Source organism: Plecotus auritus, assembly GCF_963455305.1.
Source record: "Plecotus auritus genome assembly, chromosome: 7".
NCBI classification, from domain to species: Eukaryota; Metazoa; Chordata; class Mammalia; order Chiroptera; family Vespertilionidae; genus Plecotus; species Plecotus auritus.
This window is the reverse complement of record NC_137774.1, coordinates 65046520-65074076: the sequence shown is the minus strand read 5'-3', so window position 1 is coordinate 65074076 and position 27557 is coordinate 65046520.

The following is a 27557-nucleotide window of genomic DNA, read 5'->3' as shown; positions in this document are numbered from 1 at the left end:
GAGCTCCGGAAGCTGGTTAGTGATGGAAGGGGAGCTCTGGGAGCTGGTTAGTGATGGAAGGGGAGCTCTGGGAGCTGGTTAGTGTTGGAGGGGGAGCTCTGGATACTGGTTAGTGATGGAGGGGGAGCTCCGGGAGCTGGTTAGTGATGGAGGGGGAGCTCTGGGGGCTGGTTAGTGATGGAGGGGGAGCTCTAGATACTGGTTAGTGATGGAAGGGGAGCTTGGGAGCTGGTTAGTGATGGAGGGGAGCTCCGGGAGCTGGTTAGTGATGGAGGGGGAGCCCCAGGAGCTGGTTAGTGATGGAGGGGAAGCTCTGGGAGCTGGTTAGTGATGGAGGGGGAGCTCTGGATACTGGTTAGTGATGGGGGGAGCTCTGGGAGCTGGTTAGTGATGGAGGGGGAGCTCTGGATACTGGTTAGTGATGGAGGGGGAGCTCCGGGAGCTGGTTAGTGATGGAGGGGGAGCTCTGAATACTGGTTAGTGATGGAGTGGGAGCTCTGGGAGCTGGTGAGTGATTGAGGGGGAGCTTTTGGAGCTGAGCTCTTTGCCAGAACTTTCTGCTGTCACAAAGATACAGCTGGAGGAGCTGGTTGCAATGGAAAGAATCACAAAAGATTTCTGAGCCAAGAAATATTATAGGAGTGAGGTATGAATTCCACACAACATAATTCAAAAACGTGCAAGTGAGGGGCTGCTGTAGCAGCATCTGTGAAGCATGTCTGTGGGTATCTGCTGTCCACCATCTCAAAGGGAAGGAAGTGAGCTCAGCACCTTGGAGAGCTCTTTAGGCATGAGCCAACTTTACCTGTTGACTTCCAAGCAATCTTGCCTCTAGCAGTTAAAATAATACTTTGACAAAGATAATTAAAATGCACATACAGCAAATATGCCTATACTGAGGAAATTTCTGAAGTTCATGAAATGTGACTGTTCTCTTGTGATATATAGTCAATCATCTTAGCAATATAACAAGTTACCATTGTGCATCTCAAATGAAGAAGGAACAATAAAAAGCCGAGGAAGGGCTGTTAATGGTTTGAATAAAGGCAGCTGCCTCCCTGAGCTGTGGGGGTGATGAAGGTGCTGACACATGACAGCAGCAAGGTGGGGATGGAAGGCTGAGGGCGGAAACAAGAGCAAGGAGGGGACAGATTCCAAGGAACAGGAAGCGAAGGAACATCTTTCATTAATTAAGAGCCTGCTATATACAGCAATGTTGGGAAACTTAAATGTATTTTTTAAATCTTAAAATAGTCATGATGACACAATTACTGATCCTTACATTACAGATGTAGGAATAGGAAGAGACAAAGGGTAAGGGTGGAGAGAAGGAATGTGTAAAGCAAGTCGGTGGAGGAGAGAGAAATGGAAGAGGAAAGGGAAGCAAAAGATCAACATATATGCCTAGCCGATGTGGCTCAGTGGTTGAGCATCATTGTCCCATGGACCAAGAGGTCACTGGTTCAATTCCTGGTCAGGGCACTTGCCCGGGTTGTGGGCTCAATCCCCAGTAGGGGGCGTTCAGGAGGCAGCTGATTGATGTTTCTATCTCTCACTCTCCTTTCTCTCTCTGAAATCAATTAAAAAAATAAACTTACATAAATGGGGAAGTAAAAAAAAAGGTACAAAAATACCTAAGAGAATAAGAGGAAAACCAACACAAATCCAAACCCCAGTGACCCTAAAAATAGGACAAGTTGAGCTCTTTTTCCCCAGAAAAGGTTCCATGGGAAGAGATTGTTCCAAGTCTTGTCTGTGCAGAGAACACAGAAAAAGGAAGAGATGCCATGCTAGTTAAAAAGGGGCAGAGATTTGCAAGTGTTTGCAGGAAAAGATACCAATGGTTGTGCAACACTGGCCTGAGGCTTCCTGACGGGGGCCTGCAGTGACCTTCTATCTTGAAGGAGGCTATCCAGGCCAATTATTTCACCTAACTCTCGTATTGAACAACCTTAGGAGCTAGGTACTATTGTCAACACCATCACAGAGGTAGTAAGCAGCTGAGATGGGATTCAAATCTGCTGTGTTAACTATAAACCTGATGTGTAAACACTGCCCTTCTTAGTTAAAAGAGTGGAAAGAAAGCATAATTATTTGCTCATCCTTTGAGGATATCTAGGTAACAATGCTCAGCAGGCCTCCTTCTTCTTCCTCAGACCAGTTCACAGGGCTGGGCCAGGTCATGACTTGCTGAAATGTTTTTGCTGGAATTTACAAAGATACTGGTTGCAACCCTCCTATAGATATATTTTGTTTAGACTACATAATATTTATTTTTAAAATTGAATTAGTTAAAAATGTTAAAATATTGGGAGATTTCACACAAAATTCCAGATAAGCCCCCATTCACCTGGTAGACCTGGAAGCTACAGGAGACCCTAGGAAGTGAATCCTTCTCTTTTGTAATAGCACCAGCAAAAGTCCAGAAGCTGCTGTCTGTTGTCTCTTAATCAACCAGTGCTTTCTTGTGGGTTAAATGCCCTGACTCACCCGGCCTCAGTCATATGTCCACCATGCTTGTAGCTGGGGTTGTGGTCATTCCCACCAAAACCACAGGATGGGTGAGTGCAGGACAAGTGCCTTTGCAAAATAAAAGCAGGACACTGTCACAAGAAGAGGAAAAAATGGATGTTATAATAACAGATTTCTACGTCAATTATAGTAAACTACCTCTGCCATTAAAACATTTTTAAGTGAATAAGTGAAAGCAGGGCACTAATCAAGAGCCACCTCAGGTCTGACCTTGGGGGCCTTTAGAAGTCACTGTTCTTCTGTCCACTGTGCGAAACGCTATGCAGGCACCCCAGAACACTCAGCATTTTCAAGGGCCAGGCAGGAAGCTCTCTGCAGGACTAAGAGGATTCTGGGGCTATTAGGAGGCAGCTATTGGCTGATACTGTTCAGCAGCAGGCTAGCTCATTGACTCGCAGACAGTGAAACCCTAAAAGGTAAAGTGGGTGCAGGTTTGGGTAATGCTTTCTCTGCAGCCCTTGTAGCCTGCCCATCTGGAAAGAAGGGCACGTGGTGGTGATTCAAGGAAAGAAAGTGAAAGGTACCTTCTTTACCAGGATCCTTTATTTTCCAGGTACTGTGATAGACAATTTTCTATTTACTATTTCATTCAACTTTTACAACAACCCTGTAAAGTTAGAGGAATTTTAATACTAATTAAAGATGGGGAAACTGAGTCTAGAAGTTTCTAAGCATCTTGCTCAGGGTCACATGCCTACGTACTTATTGCATCCACATATAAACATAGATATTGATTCCCTACTTTCATTATAGGCATTAAGTGCCCCTCTTCTAAAACTTTCCCATTAAGGCATTTGTATGTGCTCATTTACTCACATCTAACAAACAATGCATTAGACTGCAAGCCTCTTGTAAGTACCAGTCTTACCTGTCATATCTGCTAGATCACCACTTTACCACCTGGCAAGGTGTTTGGCAAAATGGATAACTTTAATGAATATATGAGTGAATGACTTAACTTGTGCTTATAAAATTCATATTTATTTTATTCCACAATCATTTTGTGTGTTTGCTTAAAATGCCTCTTTACTCCCTTGACCACTGGAATACACTGTCCATAGTCCTTGCATAATATGTAAAGCTATACACAAAATGTTTTATAAAAATCATTTTACAAAATTAAGCAATATTCAAATAAGTTTTTGCACCTTGTTTTTTTCCAATGAACGATACATTATAAACATACTTCTAGAGTAATATGTATAAATCTAATTCAGTCTTTTTTTTTTTACAACTGCATTATATTTCATGGAATAAATATACTAAGCTTTGTTCAATTCTTCCTTTGTTGGTCAATATTCAGGATTTCCTGGCTTTTGTTCCTTGTCAATTTAAACATGATTCAGTAATATCTCTGTATACATATTTTATTTACTCATACATTTGTATTTATGGAGTAGACTTCCTGAAGTGGAACTTCTAGGTTGGAGACTATAGTGTATGAGATTTTTTAAACAGTATAATAGATATTGCCAGACGGCTTCCCAAAGACGCTGCAGCATTTCTTATTTATGCCAGAAACACATGAGAGCATTCCTCCCCTTCACATCTTTGCCAAACTTTTATACTAATGCTTTCATTTCTTTGTCATCCATTGAATGAGAGGTGATGTTTTAATTTTATTTTATCCAGTACTAAGAAGAACTTGTCAAATGTTTATTGGCCATGATTTCTGCTTTTGTGAATTGACAAATTGTGGAAGAGTCTTTCAGAAGATCATCAAACCCTATTTTCTCTTCTTGAGCACAGGACTGGATTACATTTCCCAGACTCCTTTGCACTTGGCATGATCATGTGACTGAGTTCAGACCAATGAAATATGAGTGGAAGTAATGGAATTCTCTTCCCCAGTCCTGTTTCAACAAATCCTCCCAAGTGTCATTCTAATACAGAGAACTCTGAGGCCCTAGAAAAGGGGAGTTATGAGACCTGTAAATGAGCACATGAATGGCACCTGCTGTACAGGAAGATCTATTTTAGTCTTCACAGAACAGATACAGACATTCATATTATTTAAACAGTGGCGATTCGGGGGTCAGAGAGCACCTGCCACTACCTATACTAATATTCTGTTGATACCATTTGTCTACGAGTTTGTTTTTTTGTTTTGTTTTTGCATTTTTGAGATGCTTGGTTTTTCTTAACATTTCTGCATCACCTGTACATGTGTTAATCTTCTATTTGCAATGTCTCAAATTTATATTTTTCTCAATCTATCCTTTGTCCTTTGATTTTATAATAATATCTTCTTCCTTTAATTTAAGAAATTTTTCTTTGACCTGAGATTTACAAATATTTTCCTTAAACGTATATTCATATTTTATTATGAATTATTTTCATCAAGCCAGAGCTTGTGTCTATATGTTCTGCATAGTAGGGATTAAGCATTGCATATTCCCAGATAGATGGCTTGTTATGCCAGAGCCTTTTAGTAAATAAACCTTTATTTTCTCACTTGAGTTAAACTATCATCTATGTAAAACACTAAATTCATTTATATGCCAGGATCTAGTCTATATTTTCTATTGCTTTCTACTGTAGTGTCTATTATTATGGCAATACTGTTTTGATTAGAGCATCTTTGGAGTATGTTTTTACATAAATGGTAGAATAATTCTCTCTCTGCCATTCTTCATTTTCAAAAACCCCAAATTCATTTTTAATGAATAATTAAAGCCAAAAATAAAAAAATAATAAAACATGGGATTCTGATAGGAATTTTGGTAAATATAGTAACTTGGAAAGGGTGGATTTTTATGATCCATAGTCATCCATTCAGGAGCGTGCTTTGTCTCTCCATTAATTCAGATCATGTTTTATGCTCTTCAATAAAATTTTATAGTTTTATTCAGATAAGTACCGTGCTTGCTAAATTTATTCATAGATATTTTATAGTTTTTATGGCTATTGTGAATGGGTCTTCCCTCCTCCCACTTTCATTTCTAACTGTATATTTTTAATGTTGAGTGATCTTTGATTTGCTGCTTCTATAATTCACACCACATTAAGAAGCCCGGCCCACAATGAGTGCCATAGAGAATGTGGAGGATGCATGCTTCCAAGTTTTTTTTTTTTTTTGTGTGTGTGTGTGTGTTTTTCCCCCCACAAATTATGTATTCTAGTTGGGTATTCTAGAAACCAGGTTGACAAATTGGTATACTATAAAGTAATGGATGAATAATCAGGGTGTGAGCAGAGGTTGAGCTAAACCAACTTATCTGTGGCAGCTGAACTTGTCCATCTTGAAATGCATGGTGATTCTCTTGGGTAGGAGTTAACACACAGAAGCACACAAGGGAGTGCTCAGAGGATCTTCTACATGATGAGCTCAGGATAAGCTGGGCCTTCATGATAAAGACATAAGGGAGCTGAGTCTAATGCAAGTAATAAGAAAAACTCAAATGCTCAATAGAATAATTGAGCAGAACAAGAACTGGAGAGCACAGGAGACCCAGACAAATAGGATCAAAGTGCTGTTGTGAAGGGGAGGAATAAAACTTCAATTGTATTTTTTAAAATTTATTTATTATGGAAGTATTACAGATGTTCCCTTTTCTTTCCCCCATTGACCCCCTCCACCCACAACCCCCAGGCCTTCACCACTCTATTGTCTGTGTCCATGGGTTATGTATATATGCATAATTTCCCCAGTTAATCTCTCTCCACCCACCCCACTCACCCCTGCCTTCTCTCAGAGCTTCGTCCATCTTTTCCATGCTTCTTTGTCTCTGGATCTATTTTGTCCATCAGTTTATGGGTTAATTAGATTCCACATATGAGTGCAATCATGTGATACTTGTCTTTCTCTGACTAGCTTATTTTGCTTAGCATAATACTCTCCAGGTCCCTCCATGCTGTCTCAAAGAGTAAGAGTTCCTTCTTTTTTACTGCTGCACAGTATTCCATGGTATAAATGTACCACACTTAGCTTTTTTACCCACTTAACTACTTGTGGGCACTTGGGCTGTTTCCTGATCTTAGCTATTGTAAATTGTGCTGCTATGAACATAGTGGTGTATATATTTTTTATGATTGGTGTTTTGTTTTGTTTTGTTTTAGGATATATTCCTAGAAATGGGACCACTGGGTCAAATGGTGGTTCCATTTTTAATGTTTTGAGGAAACTCCACACTGTTTTCCATAGTGGCTTCACCAATCTGCATTCCCACCAGCAGTGTACTAGGATTCCCTTTTCTCCACATCCTTGCCAGCACTTGTCATTTGTTGATTTGTTGATGGTAGCCATTCTGACAGGTGTGAGGTGATACCTCATTGTGGTTTTAATTTGCATCTCTCTGATGACTAGTGACTTTGAGCCTTTATACTAGTACTTAACAATTAGAAAATTAAAAAAAAAAAACATATAAATAATTTTGCTAAAGGACATGCAATACCTGTACACTAAGATTTTTAATTGACAAGATAAATTTAAAAAGACCTAAAAAGTGGATTAGAAGACTCAATATTTTTAAGATGCCTATTTTCCTTAAAACCCATTTAAAATCCCAGGAAGCTGTTTTCTTGTAGTAATTAATGAGCTGAATCTCAAATTTCATTGGAAATGCAGAGGCTTTAGAATAGTCAAAACAATCTGAGTAAACATATACTATTAAATTAAATAATATAGTAGAATTACTTTGTTATTCCTCCTCACATGTTTACTGTATTGTTATTGAGGTCTGAGTTAGAGAACGTATACTCTCTAGACTTATTACAGAGCTAAAGAGATCAAGACAGTGTGGCATTGGTGTAAAACAATGGGACAGAATAATGAGCCCAGAAATAAATAGACCCACATGTGTTTGGTCAACTGAATTTCACAAAGGCACTGAGGCAATGCACTGGAGAAAGATTAATCTTTTCAATAATAATTGATTCTCCATTTGCTAAAAGTAAGAAAGAATCCCAGCACTTGCCTCACACATAAAATTTAACTTGAGTGGATTATGAATCTAAATGTAAGAGCTAAAATATAAACTTATAGAAGAAAACACCAGAGAAAATCTCAATGACACTTAAGGCCATCTAGTACTTCCTAAATAAAACACACAAAAATCTAAAATAATAAAAGTGTAATACGCTAATTAGACCAGATGTCCTTCTGGACGTCCTTCCGGACAAGGCCTGGGCTGCGAAGGAAGCCCGGATCCCAGGTGCCAGAGGGAAGCCGGTGCCGGCAGCCTGAGGAAGGAAGGCCTACTCTTGCCCAAATTTCGTGCATTGGGCCTCTAGTAGATATTATAAAAGAAACAATATTAATAAATTAGATTTCACTAAAATTAAAAAGTTTTCTTCTTCAAAAGACTTTCAAAAAATCAAAAGGCAAATCGCAAACCTGGAGGATATGTTTTGAAAACATATATGTAAACAAAAATTTACATCTAGAATATATAAAGAACTCAGTATTCAAAATTAAAAAGTAATCAGACTGAAGGGATGTGAGGGAACTTTCTGGGCTGTGGGAATGTCTTCTGTGTGTTTGGGGGGTGGTTACATGGGTGACATCATGGTAACATGTGAGATCTGTGCATGTATTGCATGTAAATCAGACCGCAACGAAACACAGTAAACAAGTGAGGAGGAATAACAAAGTAATTACCATGTATTAGTTAATTCTGACCTGGGTTATCTCAGTGAATCCTTACCTCAGCTCTAAAAGGTAGGTACTCACTTCATTTTCTAGTTGAGGAAATGGAGACTCAGAGGGCAGGGGACATGCTCAAGGTCACACTCTAGTAAGTGGCCGAGCTGGGATCCAAAACCTGAATCTGGAGTCAGACCTTTGCTACCTCTTCATCTCATTGAAGCAGGAATTTGGGGGGAACCTAGGCAGGCTTAGGGATCTTTTTAGAATTGGGGTCCATGAGAAGGTACATTTCCATAACACAAGGAAGCCAGGTGCAGTTATATTTCCATAAGACAAGGAGGCAGCAACAGGTATATTTACATAAGACAAGGGAACTAGAAGTGGCCAAGAAAGGTCAATTTTTACAAAATAAAGAGAAGGAAGCCCAAAGGAAATAGGAAAACAATAAGGAAGGAGGAGGGGAGAACCTCACAAGTCCCATGTGAGGTTTAACCTTTGAGCCCAGGAGTTACTATAGTAACCAGAATAAGGGAATAGTGACCAATCAGAGGGGATATCAAGGCACCAGGATCTGCAGCCTATATAAGCCATAGCGATAGGGAACCCAGTGGGACTCTTCCCCCTCCCTACATGGGAATCAGTTCTGTGGGACTCTTTCCCTCTCCCCATGTGGGAGTCTGTACTTGTTCTTCAATAAATCTCCGCCTTTGCTATACCACTTTCTGTCCGTGGATTCATTCTTTGATTCCAGAGTACAAAGAATCCGGGTTCCAGTCCAAAAATTCGGTATCACCATTAAGTACATTATCTTGAGTCAGATGTGAACTGGGACTCGTCCAGGCGACAGAGGCCATCGTGAGGGATGGCGAGACCCCTGAGCAGCACAGACAGAGAGGGACGAGGTATGGGCACTTGTGCGGTGGCCTCTTATCCGTAGAGCCGGTCTGCACCCAGGCACGCCTATCAGGTCAGAACGCGCGATGAAGGCAAGGCCAAATTCTCCAGGCCCTCTGAACAGCTGGGGATTCTTTTCCTGTCCTATGGCGTCTCTTGGAGCTCTTCTTCATCTCCCGAGACCTGGGCTTTTCCAGAGTGAGTTGGAGGGAGACGGTGTCTGGAACATCAGCCCCCTGAGGGCAGGGATCTTCACCATCTTATTCACTGGTTTTGCCCCAGGGTCTAGCATAGTGCCTACCTAGCTACTTGATGATTAACTAAATCTACCCGACCCTCCATCCACAATTTCAGCAATCTTATGCCCTCTGACCACTGTCTGCCTTGTTAAACCTCATCGTAAGGTGAGACCCGTAAGTACTGCTCATGGCCATGTGAAACCTGCGGGGCATCTCTCAGGCCCAGGCCTGTGCTGGCCTGGTGGCCTTTCTCCCGGAGACTGAAGGAGGCACGCAGCATGGCCCCTGCATGGGCTGGTGCAACAGGACCCCCCTCTCCTCACTTGGCCCGGTGCCTGCTCCCTGGGACTCACAGGGCCAGCAGTTGACGGGATTAAGATTTGATTTGACACCCCATTGGGGCACCACTCCGAAACTCAATTGTGCCAAGCAGTGGAGGAGCACTTATTGGTTTCAGAGGGGATGGAAACCAATTTAAGCAACCTCTGTTCTCTTCAGCCCAGACACACACCATTGCTCCGCAGGCTTAGGAACAGCTGCTGCCACCGAGCAGAGACGTGAGCTCGCTGCGAAGCCCTGTCTGTCTGCAGCACAGCCAGGAGAAACTGTGTGCCTGCTTGCTCAGACCCAGCCTGCACTGTCCTTCCCACCCAAGTCAGCCTGCTTTCCTCCCGGAAGGCAGGGCAGGGCTGGGAGTGCCAGCAGCCCTTGGGCCTGGGGCGTGAAAGCAGGGAGTGTCAGAGGCTACTTCTGAGGGTAGAGCTTAAGCTGCAGGGAAAGCGGAGACACTGTGGCTCAGGAACTTTAATGGAACCCAAGTGGGTGGCGGCCTGATTGTTGCAGGAAGAGGCACAGACACGGATTTACTTTCCAAAGTCCAAGGGACACAAGACAACAAACACCAACAAACAGAGCAGTTCACTGCGTGCCGGATCGCATCCAGGCTGCCACAGTTAATGTTAGGTGTCCTCACAGCTGGATGAAGGGTGCCGGGTGGCTGGGGAAACAGTGTTTCTGGGTGTGTCTGGGCGTGTCTGCCAGGGCATCTCTGGGGGAGATGGGCATTTGAATCTGGAGACTGAGAGAGGGAGACCCTGCACCAGGGTGGGTGGGTGGGTGCCATCCACTCCACTGAGAGCCCAAAAGAGCAAAAAGGTGAAGGAAGAACAGATTGTTTCTCTCCCCGCGCTGGGACACCGTCCTCCCCTGCTCTCAGCCATCAGCTCTCAGGCCGCAGACGTGGGCTGAGTCACCCCACCAGCTTTCAGGGTCTTTCACTGGCAGATGGCATATGGGCCTCCTCAGCCTCCATCGTCACAATTCCTACAGCCAACCTCCTAATCTCCTTGTCTCCTTTTGGTTTGGTTTCTCTGGACAGTCCTGACTAAAAACTGGGAGATCTGAACTTCAAGATTTCTGGGTAACAGAGATTTTCAGAATAAAGTGGAAGTGTGGGTTCTAGGCTGTAGAAACTGAGATGGTGACAGAACTGACTGAAATCCTGAGTCCACCTAAGCTGAGAGGTAGTGTTGGCAGGACATGGATGTAAGGAAACCATCAGCCTGTGTTTAGGGTGGGGTCTCTAGGTTGTCAGTTGATTGTGAAACTGGCCCAGCCCCTGTCTTCAGGTCGCTCATAGTCTAATGGGATGGACTGCAGACTTGATGACAAACCGTGACTTGTGGGATGTGCAGTCATCAGAAAGCGTAGGGTGGGGCCAGTGGAGGTCAGGTATTTTTATTTATTTTTATTTTAGAGATAGAGGAAGGGAGGGAGAGAGAGAGAAAGAAAGAGAAAGAGAGAGAGAGAGAGAGAGAGAGAGAGAGAGACATAGATGTGAGAGAGAAACATCAATCAGTTGCCTCCCATATGCACCCCAACTGGGAATTGAGCCCTCAACCTCAGTATGTGCCCTGACCAGAAATCAAACCTGAAACCTTTTTGTTGTGTGGACAACACTCCGACCAACACTCTGAGCCACCCGACTAGGGAGGTATATATTTTGAAGATGCGAGCAGGAACTATTACAGCGAAGGATGGTATGTGTGTGTGTGTGCCCGCGCACATGTGTGTGGTGTTTACATGCATTCCAGGAAAAGGCGGCAGTTGGAACAAGGGCATGGAAACAGTGCATGTTAAGGTCAAGTGAGAACCTGCCGGTCCCTCGGTGGCTGTGAGGAGCCGTCTGAGAGGAGAGCTGCTCCTGAGAGCCCTGGGACACCAGTGTGTTTGTTTCTGGCCAGTGAGCATGCGCCTTGGTTCTTCAGTGACGGTCCTTGGTTATATTTGAGGAGTTGCTCCCCGCCCGCCCTAGGCAGCTACATGTGGCCATGCAGGGTACCTGCTCAAGGCTGGTTAAAATCAAGCCCTGGTTCTGTTCACCAACCACAATGGTGGTGGCCTGTATCCTAAGGAAGGGACATTTCCCCCCAACTTGAACTAAGGTGCCACATGGGCTGTCAGCCACCCTGGTTGTGATTAAGTGCCCAGCTCTCCTTTAGCCAAGAATTGGGTACGTAACCAAGTCTGCCAACAAGGATCTCTCTCCGTGGTGTTTCTAACAAGGATGGAAAATGGTGGGAGGTGATCATCCAGGAACGGAAGCGACCCCATCAGTGCCTGCTGCAAGGACCTCCCCAAGCTCCCTGGTCCCGGCCCTTTCCAAAGGTTCCTCCTGCCTCCATCGATGTAGAGCTTTGGAGAAAACCATCACAGTCTAGGGAATCATGTAGCCAGGAGAAAAGGTGCTGGTTTTGGTAGGATAGCCAGGGCAGCCTTTTGGTAGGTGACATAAGGAGCCATGCAGATATGACAAAGGTGCTCCAGGCTGGGGGCGGGGGGGGGGGGGGGGGCGGGCGGAGAGTGGTAGCAGGAGCGGAGGTTGAGGTGGGAGCGCCGGGGGGAAGGTTGGAAGAAGAGCAGAGGTAAGAGTAGTGAGACGGAGTACGGCGAACGAGGAGGAGACCACAGCCAACATGGGTGCAGCAGTGGCTGAGAACAGGGGCTCTCATGTCAGCCTGTCCCCTCCAATGTGTGCCATTGGTCAGCTACTTGACCTCTAGTCCTCAGTATCCCCATCGGTTAAATGGGGTCAATAATAAAGCCCACCCCACAGGTTACTGTGACATGTTAATACATGTCAAGGGTTAGAAAAGTGCTTGGCACATGCCTGGCTGGGTGGCTCAGTTGGTTGGAGGGCCGTCCTGTACACCAAAAGGTTGTGAGTTAGATTCCCAGTCAGGCCACATACCTGGGTTGCAGGTTCAATCCACAGTCGGGTGTGTTTGGGAGGCAACCGATCTCTCCCTCCCCTCTCTCTCCCTTCCTAAAAACATATCCTCAGGTGAGGATTAAAAAACAAAGAAGTTCCGCTCTAACTGGTTTGGTTCAGTGGATAAAGCATAGGCCTTTGGACTGAAGGGTCCCAGGTTGGATTCCGGTCAAGGGCATGTACCTTGGTTGTGGGCACATCCCCAGTAGGGGGTGTGCAAGAGGCAGCTGATCGATGTTTCTCTCTTATCGATATTTCTAACTCTCTATCCCTCTCCCTTCCTGTCTGTAAAAATCAATAAAATATATTTAAAAAAACACACAAAACAAAACAAAACAAAAACACACAAAGAAGTTCCTGGTACATACTGCTTGATAAATGTTAGTTATTGCTGAAACCGTGATGACAATTACATCTTTATTCTCAATGCAAGGGGAAGTCCTGGAGGACTCCAAGCAGCGGAGGGACATGGACTCACTCAGGTTCAAACCTCGCTCTGGCTATTGTACTGAGAAGAGGTTGCACTGGGCCTGTGGACCAGCCACGACCCAGGCAAGTGCCAGTGAGTGACAGAGTCAGGATAGCATCTGTAGTTCCCACTCTGCTTTAGTCACTCAGAGCTGCTTTCTGCTGCTCCCCAAAGAGACCCAGCACCGTTAAAGAATTCGAGGCTGCCCCTGGGGGGAGATGAGGCGGGAGAGACAGGGGCACGGTCAGATCACACAGGACCTTGAATGCGATTCTGAGGAGGCTGACCTTTTGCTTAAGGCAACGGGGAGCTTTTGAGGGGAAGAAGAAGGATTACATCAGATTTGCACTTCCCAAATCTCCCACTGGTGCGATGCAGATGACAAAGAGGAGGGGAGAGACAGAGACCAGAGACCCAGCAGTGGGGATCCATGGGCGTGGGGGGGGGGGGTGGGGAGAAGGGAGGAGACCTGGGGGAGATGGTTCTGGTGGTGACAATGAGGCCTCAGGAATAATGACTGAGACTAGTTCTTGCTCCTTTCAGTGGTGGATTGGGACTTCTAATGGGACTTCAGGTCCCAGGGTTGCAATGGGCTGTGTCTGCTAGAACCCGGAGAAATACCATCACAGATGGATTGGTTTTAAGCCAGCTCTGGGAGAAATCTATAAGGCAAAACCGGCAGGATTTAATCAAAGCTCCTAGAAATAATCTCAGATTCCAGCCTCCAGGCCAGGGGTTAGAACAAGGTAACACGAGGGCCAAAAATAATACAGACCTGCTCTGTTGACCCTCTCACTACTTAAACGTGTGAATTAGTTGCCATGGAGATTTCATATTAAATCTGAGTTTTCTATACAAAAACTCTGGCTGCCCAGGTGTGGGCACCGTCTGCACTGGCAGTAACGAATTGCAGGCAGGAGAGGGTGGTGCCTGGTCTGGAGTGCCCGGGTCCTGGCTGGCCATCTACGAGTTTTCCCTACCAGCCACCCGCAGGCCTTTGGGATGGTGACCTCCGCCAAGACGCGCTCTGCCCAGGTTCTGTGCTAAAGAGAGCCATGGAAACTGCTCTGTGCCCACCTGCAAATGCCAGGGGCTGGGAGGAGTTCCCTGTTCACTGTCAAATGTCCTCACCCCACAGACACCAGGCTGTACCCCAGCCCCTGCTCCCCAGCTCCTGGCGGTCGCTCTCTCCCTTCCTCCACGCATCACTTGTGCTGGCTTCCAGGCCCTCCGAATAATTGGGTCTGAGCAAGCATTCCCTCTATAAATATTAATTTGGATATGCTTGGAATACGCTGCTTCTTTTAGATGAATTGTTAACTAGCTTTCTATCTGAAGCTTCGCGATGAGCAAAGCGAGATCTCTCTGCTGGCTTCTCCCTCTACTGGGGGCGGGGAAGGTGGAATTCGTTGGAAGTGGCAGGGTTCACACAGGGGAGGGGAGGGGAGCTGTGTCTGGTCAGGCTCCCTGAAGCTGCAAGCTCCCGGACTCATCTGGACAATCTGAGAGGACCACCCTTGCTGGAAACCAGCAGCCCGCAGGTTATAGTCAGATCCCAGCTCTGCCGCTAAGTCCCAGCATGAACTGGGGCAAGGTACTTAACCCCTCTGGGCCATGGTTTCTCATTTGCAAAATGGGGCTAAGATTTGCCTCCCATGGCTGTAAAGGGAATTCAGTTAGACGATGTGTGTTGGGTAAGCACAGCTGATTCTCATTAAAAAGGGTATGTTAACAAAGGAGAGAGGATTCTAGAGCTACTTCAGGGAAGTCCACGTGTCCTCACCCTTCCAGACACCTGCACAAAATTCAGGATTTTGCCTGGGTCCTAGTTAGAGTGGCCCTGCCACACTGGTGTCACGTCTAAGTCACCACTGTATCTTGAGGAAGCACAGCCACCCACCCATTCATTCAGAGAACACTTACTAAGTACCTACTATGTGCCTGGTATGATGACAGCCCTGAGGATGCAGTGGGATGGCGCTGGGGATGGGCCCACAATGGGAAGGTGTTTGCTGCTGGGATCCAGCGTCTGCTGGTTAACAGTTCAGATTTTGGACCATAGAGACTGCTGGGTACATCCCTATGTAGCCTGTGACCTTGAGCTCACAAAGGACCTGGCCTTCAAAAGTCCACTGTCTTCATCTATAGCATTGGAACAACACTCCCACCAGACAAGGGGAGAATAGGTCTGCTTTTCTTGCCTGCCAGGACTTAGTTTTTTTTTCTTTGCTTGCTGCAAAGCACACACAAATGTGCAGTGCTCCTTTTCCAAAAGGAAGTCTGCCAGCTCCCGCAGCCTCAGGGGGTGCCCCAGGTTCACACGGCCAGTGTAGCCCTCCTGGCTAGCCAGTGATCACACTGTTCCAGCTGCCAACCAAGCTCATTGTGCAAGTGCTCATGTCGGTGAGTCTTCCAGAAGCAGAGAGCAGAGCCCAGGCGTTCAGAAACCCAGGAGACCCTCCCACCTACACAGCATGGACTTCCAGTCTCTGTGGAATTCCTGGCCTTGCCACAGCACTGCTTTTGGCACCATGGAGTTCTAGACTAGCGTGCTCCTGTCAGCATATAGCAGCGTGGACTCTGAAGCCAGCTGCTGGGCTCAACACCTGCTCCACCATGTCCTTGGCTGTGTGACCTTTGGCAGGTTAGCCAGCCTTTCTGAACCTCAGCTTCTTTGCACAATGGAGATACTGATGGTACCTAAGTAATCGATGTGCTGCTTGGGTGGCCTTGTTCCTGGTGTTTCACGGTGTCAACAGCTAGGAATGGGCCATTGCTGAGCATGAAGTTAAAGGAAATAATATACAGTGACTGGTGGTAGAAGGACTTCAATAAGTGGCTTTTTGTTATTATCATTAATACCATTTATCATTACTATTCCTATTTATAATGGAGTGATACCAATGCTGATAAATTTGGGTGGGGCCGCCCCTGGCTCTCACTCACAGGGCTCCCAGCACTGGTGAGACTGTACGGGCAGCTCAGGGAAGAAATGCTTAAGAGAAAACCGGCCCGATTCAGAGGGTTGTCATCATTCCATCTGCCCACTGTCCCCAAAGCAGCTTCCATATGTGCTGACAATTGCTTCCACTGAGAATGACTGCCCCTTTCTTGACCTGGGCTCAAGAGGCAGCTCTCACTGGAGCAGAGCAAGCTCACACGCTGTGCAATGTTACCTGCCCCTAGGGGTGTGGTTAGGGACTATTCTTAAGGCAACAGGAGAAGCCAGCAGGAGCAGCCTCTCGGGCTGTGACCTTGCCCTCTGGCCGGCTGTTCCAGCCTCTCCTCCTGCCTGCCCGCTGACTTTAAACATGCTTCCTTCCCTAGTTGCTCAGGGCAACTTGGGCGGCACCAAAGAGTAGCCAAGGTGGGGTTTCAGGGTAAGTGAGGCAGCAAAGTATCTATTCCTCTTTCTGGAGAGTTGACCTGAAAGTAAAGTGGTAGCTACCCCCTCCTTTCACTAACCTTTGAGCTCCAAGAAGGCAGGAACCATGTCTGCCCAATTTGTCCTCTGCATGTACAATGCTCAGCACATAGCAGATATTGGAAGTATTGGATGGACAGATGAACAGATAGATGGATGGATGGATGAATAGATGGATGAATGGACAGATGGGTGAATAGATGGATGGATGGATAGATAGATGGATGGATGGACAGATGGATGAATAGATGGATGGATGGACAGATGGATGAATAGATGGATGAATGGATGGATGGATGGATGGATGGATGGATGGATGGATGGATGGATCGACAGATGGATGAATAGATGGATGGATGGACAGATGGATGAATAGATGGATGAATGGACAGATGGATGAATAGATGGATGGATGGATGGATGGATGGATGGATGGATGAATAGATGGATGGATGGATCGACAGATGGATGAATAGATGGATGGATGGATGGATGGATGGATGGATGGATGGATGGATGGATGAATAGATGGATGGATGGACAGATGGATGAATAGATGGATAGATGAGTAGATGGATGGTTGGACAGATGGATGAATAGATGGATGGATGGACAGATGGATGAATAGATGGATGGATGGACAGATGGATGAATAGATGGATGGATGGACAGATGGATGAATAGATGGATGGATGGATGAATGGATGGATGGATGAATGGATGGATGGATGGATGGATGAATCACTGAATTTCTCTACATCTCCTAGTTGCAGCACCCCTGCAGCTGTGTTCCCTATTGTCCACAGACAAGTGCAGCCTAGTTCCCAGACTCCTCTCCCAAAGGCAGAGGTTTTACATCCCAGTCATTTCTTGGTCTTTCCATCACGAGGGCTGGGCTCCATCTGTATCCACCCATTGGCTGGCTGCACCCTGGGCTCCTCAGAGCTACTCAGACCTTAGGGTCCCAGGTCACCTCCTCTGACAGCCCTGCCCTCCTGTCTGGACATAGGTGTGATGGTCGGGATGACCCACTCCATTTGCTGCAACAACCCCTCAATCTCACAGGCTCGGTACCACGGTGTATTTCTTACTCTTGTCACAACTCAATCAGCTATGGAGCCAGCAGTCTTACATGCCATAACTTAGCAATCCAGTTTCCTCCATCTCGAGGCCTCGCCTTCCCCATGGGGTTCTGCAGCTGCAGGGGGTCCCTATGCTCTGAACAAGGAGCGAGAAGGATCTCCTGAGAGATTAGGGGCCCGGCTGGTGGTGCACATCTCACTCAGTCACGGTCAGCTGGCAGGATCAGCAGTGCCCTCAGCGTAACAGTAAGGGAGACTGGGAGCAAGGTCTCTCTCTGTCCCTAGGTCAACGACTGGGGACCTGTGGCACCTCGCTCTGTCACAGCTTCCTCTGTGTCTCATCCCAGGCCCAGTGGACCTGCGTCCAGGACAGAGCCCAGCTCCCGGCCCCAGTGGCTAGTGTCTCCCAGCCTTTTGTAAGGCGGAGGCTCTGCTGTGCTGGGACTGGAGCTCTATTTTCTGGGGGTCAGACTGGTGGCCGAGGTGCTGCCCCCCAAGGGCCTAGCTTCCTTTTTACTGGGCCTGCCCACCTGCTGGGAGCCCTGGTGTTTCCTTTACCCCAGACCTCAGTAAATGAGAAGTGATGGCAAAGACCTTGGTGACAGGATGTGCCCACCTGAATATCCAGCATCCGATTCCTGACACCATCCACCCAATTGCTCAAGCCAGAGACTTAACCTTCTGGTGACTGTCCTCCTTAGGGGACCACTACGCTGGCCTCTGTCACCTGCTCTTAACTCGCCCGTGAAGGGACTCACAGTGTATACTCTGCCCTGAGTTCCGCTCAGCATGACCTATGTGAGTTGCACATGCTGTTGGCGGTTCAGCAGCTTACTGACTTGTCTTTTTCCTGCAGGGGAACACTGGGCTATCCAGTTGGGGCTCCCGGGAACAGGCTGCCACAAAGCCTCGAGTTTCTCTGGTGAGTGAGAGCACGCATATCGATTGGCCACATTCCCAGGAGTTGGCTTTCTGGGTCATAGGGTCGCTGTATGTTGAGTTTCAGAAGATACTGACCAGCAACTTTAAACTCTTTACACCAGCCCCTGTTCCCAGATGATGCATGCGTTTCAGGACTCCACTTCCTTGCCACCATTCGGAATCATTAGTCTTTTCAACCTTGGCCATTCTGGTGGCAGGGACGACTGTGTGCCGTAGGTCCAGTCCTGCCACCCTCCCCAAGACATCGCCGCTGTTCCCTGGAAGCTGCACTGGGCTCCCCACTGCACCCTTTGCTTTCTGCTCCTGCCAGACCTCCCAGCGTATCTTCTCACAGCACCCAGATACTGACACTTCCCTCTGGAATGCTTCACTGGCCCGGGTCCTGCTCAGATAGAAATCTGTACTCTCCCGGTGACCTTCGGGCCTCCATGTCTCCCTCTTCCCTTCAGATCTGAGTCCAAATGATGCCTCCCTGGCGGGCGGGCCTTTCCGCATTCACTGATTAGATAACGCCCCCCTCCCCCCATCACTGCCCGCATCATCTACCCCACTGGCTCTCTCTGAGCTGCTCCCACTCACCTGGAAGCCCCCTGCCAGTGCTCCCTCTGTGCCCAGCCCCCGCCAGTCCTGCATGTGGAAGACCTTCCTCAGTGTCTATTGTGAGCACCTGGCGTCTCTGGGGATGGGGTCTTGTGAGGCCCAGGGCCTGTTCTTGCTGCTCATGTTGTCACTACACCACTGCATTTCTCACACAAACCCCAAACTGTAGTAAGTGAGAGTGAGAAGCCTAAGGCCCAGATGCCCTATTGTCCAGCCATGCTGGTCTGATGGAAATTCAAGTCCACACCTTGATTCTGACTGAGAACAGACCAAGCCCACAGCATGGCCGGCTGGCCAGCCTCCCTCCCTCCTCAGCAAGGCTTTTAACCTGGGCCTCTGTATGAACACGCCACCCCGCTATCCCTCCATAAAGCCTGCCTTGGGGACCTTCTGGAGAGCAGAGATGTATGGCCCTTTCAGAGTCACCTGCAAGGACCAGGGAGCTGTTGTTGTTATTTTCTTCATTTTTTCTCTTGGACAACCTGGGGCTGATCCAACAGAAGCTCCGCTTCCCCGCCCCCTCCTTCCTGGAGCACCTAGAGGCCTTCCACCCCCCCACAGAGCGGAGATGGGCTGCAGGACCCACCTCCCTTGCAGGCTGCGAGGGAGAGAAGGCAGAAACGGAGAAGAGCTGATTTTGCGGTACGAAAAACACAAGTTCCTCTCTAAGCAGTTTCTCATCATGTAGAGGACTGAGGCAGGGTCCTCGCACATGCGTGGGGATCAGAGGGCCCGGGCGAGCAGGGTCACGGGAGCCTCCACGCTGGGCAGTGCCACCGACTCTCTCACTCTCTTCTCTGTCTCTCAGACTTAGATTCTCTCTCTCTGTCTCTCTCCCGTCTCCTGACTCCTCCCACCACAAACCCATATGGACCTAAACTCCAAAATGTCAGAGACGTTTCCCCCCTCCCTCCCTTAAGTGTGCAGGCACCGTAGAATGGGAATCATCTGAGATATCTCTCAAAACGTTTCTCTCACACAAACAAACAAGCACTAATACACACCCCCACTGGTGCGCACACACACACATAGAGGGAGACACACCCACACACATCACCTGACTCATATCCTCCTCTGCCCACACAGAGCAGCTCTGGCTCCATCATTCATTCACCCCCTCTCTGTCCCTGTTTCTCCTCATTGATGTGGACTCAGAGCTCTGAAATGACCAAACTGAGTCCCTTTCTGGATGCGCTGGCTCCTCCCTGCCTCTAGGTGGAGACATACATGCATGCACATGAACCTGTTTTATCTTCCTGCTCTCAGCCCTGCCTTGCCCCACGTGGTATTCTTTCATGGGTGCAGCTGCTCCCTGGGTGGGCGATGCACAGTGGTCACTTCATCAGCTCCATTGCTCGGTGTCACCATGATTGATGGCAGAAGCAAATGGCCCCAGCTTCTCTCCTTAGGGGGAAAGGGCACACTGCAGCATAGTCACAGACACAGGCAGTAGAGCCAGGACCCTGACCAGGGCGGGGTCAGCAAGGTGGGCCTCTAGTCCCACTCCAGCATCCCCCGCTGTATGTTCACAGGCCTTCACTTTCCTCCACAGATTTGAGGCTCTTCATTGAAACTGTGGCCCTCACCGGTTTGGCTCAGTGGATAGAGCGTCGGCCTTCGGACTGAAGGGTCCCAGGTTCGATTCCTTTCAAGGGCATGTACCTTGGTTGCGGGCACATCCCCAGTGGGGGGTGTGCAGGAGGCAGCTGATCGATGTTTCTCTCTCATCGATGTTTCTGACTATCTATCACTCTTCCTTCCTCTCTGTAAAAAATCAATAAAATATATTTAAAAAAAAAAAAAAAAGAAACTGTGGGTGGCACAGGATGCATTCTTCATAAACGCCAACGCCTATTGCTTAACATTCTTCACTCATTCTCTATTGACTCAGAAAATCTCAAATAGCCAATGAGCTTCTTATAGAAAATCAATATCTCTCTGGGTTCAAGCAACAAGAAATCAAGGACAAGGGTCAAACTGTTCATGCCCTGTCATTGAATCATCCATCCTTCCATCCATCATCTGTTCATCCATCCATCAATCTATGCAATTATCACTCATCCACCCATCCATTCATCATCCATCCATCCAAATATTCATCCATCCATCCACCTCTTTCCATCTCCACTTTGATCTTCCTAGTCAAAGCCAACATCATCTCCATCCTGAACTACTGCAATGTCCTTCCAGTGGGGGCCCCTGCTTTAATTCTTGCCCACCCCTCCTGCAATCTATTCTCCACCTCGCAGCCAGAGTGATCTTTTGAAAATATAAACCAATTCATGCCACTCCCTGCCTAAAGCCCTGACTTCCCCTGTTCATTTAATATACTTCAAATCCCTTTTAATTCAAGGTTCTGCGGACCCTGTCCCCTCCCTCCTTATCTGATTCTCCTTTTTCCATAATCCCTCCATGCTTTGGCTATCTGAGCATTCTTTTCATTTCTTAGCACGATCAAGACTACTCGCCCAAGTGTTTTCATTGTCACTTAGAATTCTGCTTCCCACAGGAAACATGGTCTGTTGGACATCTATGAATGCTAATGCCCAATTAAGCCAGAGTCGCGCACAGTCCCCGGGATGCCCTGGTGGGCCACGTCACAGCTGGTATCATCCTCAGCTGTGATTGTGCACAGATTCTTACTGTTCTCTCCTCTTTCTGACCCAAGTTAATGAACTTCCCTCTGATATGATTTATTCAGATTACCACCCTGTGGATTCAAACACTAAATACTTTTTGGGCTCAGGGTTCGATAGACGAGATCTATCTAAAGAAAGAATTTCCTAATGTAAATAATGTGACCTGTAACTAGTGCCACCGGGGTCTTGTATATAAACGGCAGCTGGCTTTTCTCCTAAGAGTAGTAGATCTGGCCTTGACCTGGCTAGAGCCAGGGGCTGGCTTCTGTGTCCTCAGAACCCATCCCCCCACTTGCTGATTGCAAATCCATGGCAAATCCTCAGTCCCATGGTGAGCTTTTCCTATCATTGCCTGGATGTAACAAGTGTTCTCAACTCCTAATCTTATTAAGCGGCGGCTCCTGCACAGCAGCTGGGTGATTTTCAGTCCCTGCACGTTGGGTGTAGTGCAGCATGCAAGCGGCTGAGCTGCTGTTAATTTATGAGTGGCGGGCAGCCGTATCCACCCAGCCTCCCCTGCGCCCGCCTCAGCCCAGGGCTCCCCTCGCCCTGGTTCAACGGCTGAGGTCTTACTGAGGCTGAGGGGCACTTGCTTTCTGACTGTGGGTGTGAGGCAAACAGGAAGGTCAGAGGTGGCTGGAGGGAGGCCAAGGGGAGGGTCCGCTCCATCCTGTGGAAAGAAGAGAGGACACCTGGGTCTGACCTGAGCCTGGCCCCTCCCTTCCTGGGTGATGTTAGCCAAGTCACTCTCTGTCTCTGGGCCTCAGTCTGGACCTCAGTTTCCCCATTTGTGAGGAGCGAAGTTGGACGGGTAGTTCTGAGTCTTCGACTGCAATAGGGATCACATTCTCTAGGCTATGGCTGCCCACTGCCCGACCCAGAGGCAGGACCAGTCCAATAGGCTGCCAGCTGGTCCAATATATAGAACTCACAGAGGGCGGCGCTGGCCTCTGAAAGCCCATCTGCAGGACGTTAGAATAAAAAATACATAGAAACTAATTTACATCCTCCCTCTCTCCCTCCTTCTTTGTGGCCTCTCTCCTTTCCCTTCCCTTTTAAAAAGTTTCCTCTCTAGCTCCTTCTTTCCCTCCCTCCCTTGCTCTCTTCCCTCCTTTCTCATTTTCTCCTGGTTATTTGATAGCCAAGAGCCTGCTTCAGTTTTCTCCTGATGCCTAGATGCCTGAGCCGCCTCAGTGTCACGTGTCACTTGGAGGTTAGAGACTATCACTATGTGTTAGAGAGAAGGAGAGAGAGAGAGAGAGAGAGAGAGAGAGAGAGAGAGAGAGAGAGAGAGAGAAGAGAGAGAAGAGAGAGAATTAAGAGACTTACGTATGGGGCTGGCAGCCCAGACAGTCAGGCAGGAGTTGATGTTTGAGTCCTGAGGCAGATTTCTCCTTCCCTGGAAGCCTCCTCCGTTTCTGCTCTCCAGGCACTCACCTGATGAGCGGAGCCGCTGTTACCGGGGCAACCTTCTTCACTCAGCCAGCTGGCTGGAGGCGCAGAGCATGTTTGTAAAGGCACCTCACAGAACCCCAGGACCTGTATTTGATTGCTGGGTGATGTTAGCCAAGTCACTCTCTGTCTAGCCAAGTTGACACTTAACAATTAACCCCCACAGCATCCAGCGACCAGTGACATTTAAGACCCCCACACATGTAAACCAGAATTCTGTAGGTTCCCCTGGGTGAGTCCCCTAGGGCAGGGGGGCAGGGGGGCAGGGGGGCAGGGGGCAGTGGCTGCAGCTGCAGCACTGAATGTCCACCCCAGGGGAATAGCGCGGGGACGACTCTGCGGCAGCCCCGGTAGCACAGGTGGCCGCGGACGGAGCACGCAGGGCCAGGGTGCAGGTCTGCTGTGGGAGCCTTTCTTCTTAGACCCACTCCCTGCTGACACTCCACCCTGCCAGTGGGAAGGCCCCAGAGATGTCTGGTGCTCACGGTTTGAGATGAGAATGACGCCAGGGAGCAGGGTGGCGTGGGTTCCATCAAGAGAGCACTTAGTCATGCTGGTCCTGCAAGGAGAGGACTTGGTGGCCTCGGACAGGGGCCGGCTGAGAAGGCCGCAGGGAGAGTCAGGGGCTGGCTGGGGAAAGGCAGCCCATCTGCACATCCCAGCCGCGGGGGTGGCGATGGTCAGAGAGTCTCCTGGTGTAACAGCGAACACTTGGTCTCTGCCATGTGCCAGTCCTTTTTTCAGCGCTTGACCTATGCCTCATCTTTTGATCCATGTGGCAATGCTATGCGGTCATTACTGTTATCATCCACATTCTGTGTACGGAAGATGGAAGCCCAGATAGGGTAAGCACTTGCCGATGGTCACGTAGCTAGCGCGTGGCAGAGCTGGGATTCAAACCCCGCCAGTCTGAATCCAGACGCTGCTCCGGACCACCCGCTGCAGGGTGAGAGGACAGGGTCTGGGCGCGGGGCACCTCTGCCTGCTGTGACAGACCACACGCGACCACAATGTTTACGGAGCAGAACGAGGTCCAGGTGCTTCTATGGGTGTGAGCAATGCAGTGTGAACCAAATGTGGCAATGGACTCTGGTCCTAGTGGTGGACAGGCCACTGGAGGACCTAGTAGGAACCTCGGGTTTGCTGGCTCTCAGCAGTACCCAGAGCTGAGGAAACCTAGAGGTCTGGATGCAGCCCTAAATGCCGAGGCTCAGAGACAATTGGAGTCCTTACTTTTTTTTTTTTTTTTCCAAACTCAGTCATTTGCAGATGATTGGCTTGACATGGACATGCACAAGGATGATGCCATAACCTGGTTGTTTAAAGGGAATTCAGGGGCCAGAATTCCGGGTTCAAGCCCGGGCTCCGCTGCTCCCTCAACACGGGACGCTGGCAGTTTGCTTAGCCTCCGTGTTTCTCAGTTTTCCTCTCTGCACAACAAGGGTGGTAACAGCAGGCCTCCCTCCGAGGATTATGAGCATTAAACGTGTCGATATTTGTTAAGCACATAGAATTAGACCTGGTCGATTGTAAATGCTGTGAGAGCGCCAGTGAAGTAAGTTCCTCCGCATTTTATTTCAGAAGGTCCAAAGCCAAGTGGATCACATCTTTATAAGCAACGATCTCTGTGTTCTGTCTCCCCTGCTTCTGCGACTTCCCTCACCTTTATCCTGGTCTCCTGGTCCACATGGAGCCTACACAGAGTGCTGGCTGCCCAGCCTTGTCCTGGTGCTGAGTGCTGTCCTGGTGCCCAACCCTGTCCTGGTGCCCAGCCCTGTCCTGGTGCCCAGCCCTGTCCTGGTGCTGAGTGCTGTCCTGGTGCCCAGCCCTGTCCTGGTGCCCAGCCCTGTCCTGGTGCTGAGCCCTGTCCTGGTGCTGAGTGCTGTCCTGGTGCCGAGCCCTGTCCTGGTGCCCAGCCCTGTCCTGATGCCCAGCCCTGTCCTGGTGCCCAGCCCTGTCCTGGTGCCCAGCCCTGTCCTGGTGCTGAGCCCTGTCCTGGTGCCCAGCCCTGTCCTGGTACTGAGTGCTGCCCTGGTGCTGAGCCCTGTCCTGGTGCTGAGCCCTGTCCTGGTGCCCAGCCCTGTCCTGGTGCCCAGCCCTGTCCTGGTGCCCAGCCCTGTCCTGGTGCTGAGCCCTGTCCTGGTGCCCAGCCCTGTCCTGGTACTGAGTGCTGCCCTGGTGCTGAGCCCTGTCCTGGTGCCCAGCCCTGTCCTGGTGCTGAGCCCTGTCCTGGTGCCCAGCCCTGTCCTGGTACTGAGTGCTGCCCTGGTGCTGAGCCCTGTCCTGGTGCTGAGCCCTGTCCTGGTGCCCAGCCCTGTCCTGGTGCCCAGCCCTGTCCTGGTGCTGAGCCCTGTCCTGGTGCTGAGCCCTGTCCTGGTATTGAGTCCTGTCCTGGTGCTGAGCCCTGTCCTGGTGCCCAGCCCTGTCCTGGTACCCAGCTCTGTCCTGGTGCCCAGCTCTGTCCAGGTACCCAGCCCTGTCCAGGTGCCCAGCTCTGTCCTGGTGGGGTTCGATGGGGCGAAGGTGTGGAAGCCCAGGTCTTAGTGGCCCTGCAGGACTCCCAGTGCCTCCTCTGTAGTCAGCACAGTCCAGCAGGCTGAACACCTTCAATTGCTCTTTATCAATGACTCTCCCACCAGCATTTTACACCGGTGATGGTCTAGCTACCAGCTCAGTCTCCCGCCCACACCTCTTTGAGAGGGTCCCGCGTCCTGGCCTTCCCCAGCCACAGCGTACTCTCTCCCATCTCCAAGCCTTTGCTGCGCTGTTGTTTATGGCGAGGTCCACCCGCTTCTCTCTCTACCAAACGTACCCCTGCCTTGAAGGTCCAACACGCAATCACTTCCAGTATGAAGCCTTTGCTGATTTGCCCATCGCAGAGGTCATTCTCTCCTTTGAACTGCCGGGTGCGAGGTCAGTCCCTCCTCTGAACCACCAGGTGCAAGGCTGGCACCGTGAACATGAAGATGACATTCTGCCTTTCCTCTTGGTACCAGGGAGGCCAGGATCACAGGGCTGAAGGCAGAGATCATGGAGCCCCAACATCCTGGCTTTGTCCTCTCATCATTCCACTTACTGACTGGGCCGAGACCACAGGAGAGTTTTGGCATCGAGTCTCAGCTTCTCCCATCTACACAGCAGTGGTAACAGCCCCGCCTGGCGCCTCCCAGCGGCCCGTGTCCTCTTGTTCCCGAAGACCATCCCTCACACTGTGGCCACAGCCATTCCTTGAAAACATGCTACTCCTCCGCTTCGAAATCCTCCCAGATTTCCCACTGTGCTCAGAATTAAACCCAACTCCCCCCTGGCCCCTAGATCCCATTTCCCACCACCCCTCTCGCTCTGCTGCACCGCTGGCCTCTAGCTGGTCCTTAGACAAATGTGCCTCGGGCCTCTCACTTCTGTGTCCTCTGGGCCTCTGCGCCTCACTCTTTCCCATTCCTCACACACTCAGAGGTGCTCTCAGGTGCTTGCCCTACAATGGCGACCTGTCCTCTCCGTTGGGCATGCTATTTCCCCCAGCTATTCCACAGCCCGTTGACTGACTTCCAGGCCATCTCCCTCCATAACCACCTCAGGGTGTACAAGCTCCAGGGAGCAGGGACCATGGTGTGATTCACTGTTTTATTCCAGACCTGGATCCACAGCCTCCTTGGCACGTAGTCGCACTTGAACAATGACCGCTAATTGAACGTGAGGCTCCACACGGGGCGGCTTCAGGCGGGCACACGGCGCCACAGCCACAGTTACTGAACTCTTCTTGTGGGAGCGCACACCGTCTTCCCGCTGACATGGGAGTTCCCCAAGGGCAGTGGCTGTGTCTTATTCATCTCCGTATCCCCGCCCCACCCGAATCCGACTCAGAGCAGGAGCCAGTCCACGCATGTTAATGGCAAATGGCAAAGACCTCTGCAGACATCAGAGGGCAAACCCGGGGAAGCAAGCAGCCCCTCGCCGGGGTGTGCAGGCCTAGACAGATTGGGAACATTTCATCACCCTTTATCTCTGGCAGCGAGGACACAGACTGGCAGGTTGGAGACAGAAGAGCAGGGGTGGCCATCCCCTGGGGGCCAGGAGCGCTGAGAGCACTCAGGAGAAGCCACTGTCCCTGCCCTGCACCTCCTGGCCCTCCATCCATCCCCCAAAGCCCTGAGCCCTCCGCCTCACACAACCTCCTACTTCTTCCTTCCTCCCCCCACTCCCGCCACACTCTCAGACTCTAGAGGAGCACAGGGCTCCTTCATATGGGAGCCTTGGAGCCTTCATCACTCCTGGGAGCCCAGGGTGTGACCAGCTCCCATCTCAGAGGCCCAGAACCCAACACCTGCAGAGCCTGTGGATCTGCTCCCATGCTTTGTTGTGCTGTGAATGCTATTACAATGCCCTCTTTATCAGAGTGAAGAAGCCCCAGCTTAAGCCAAACAAT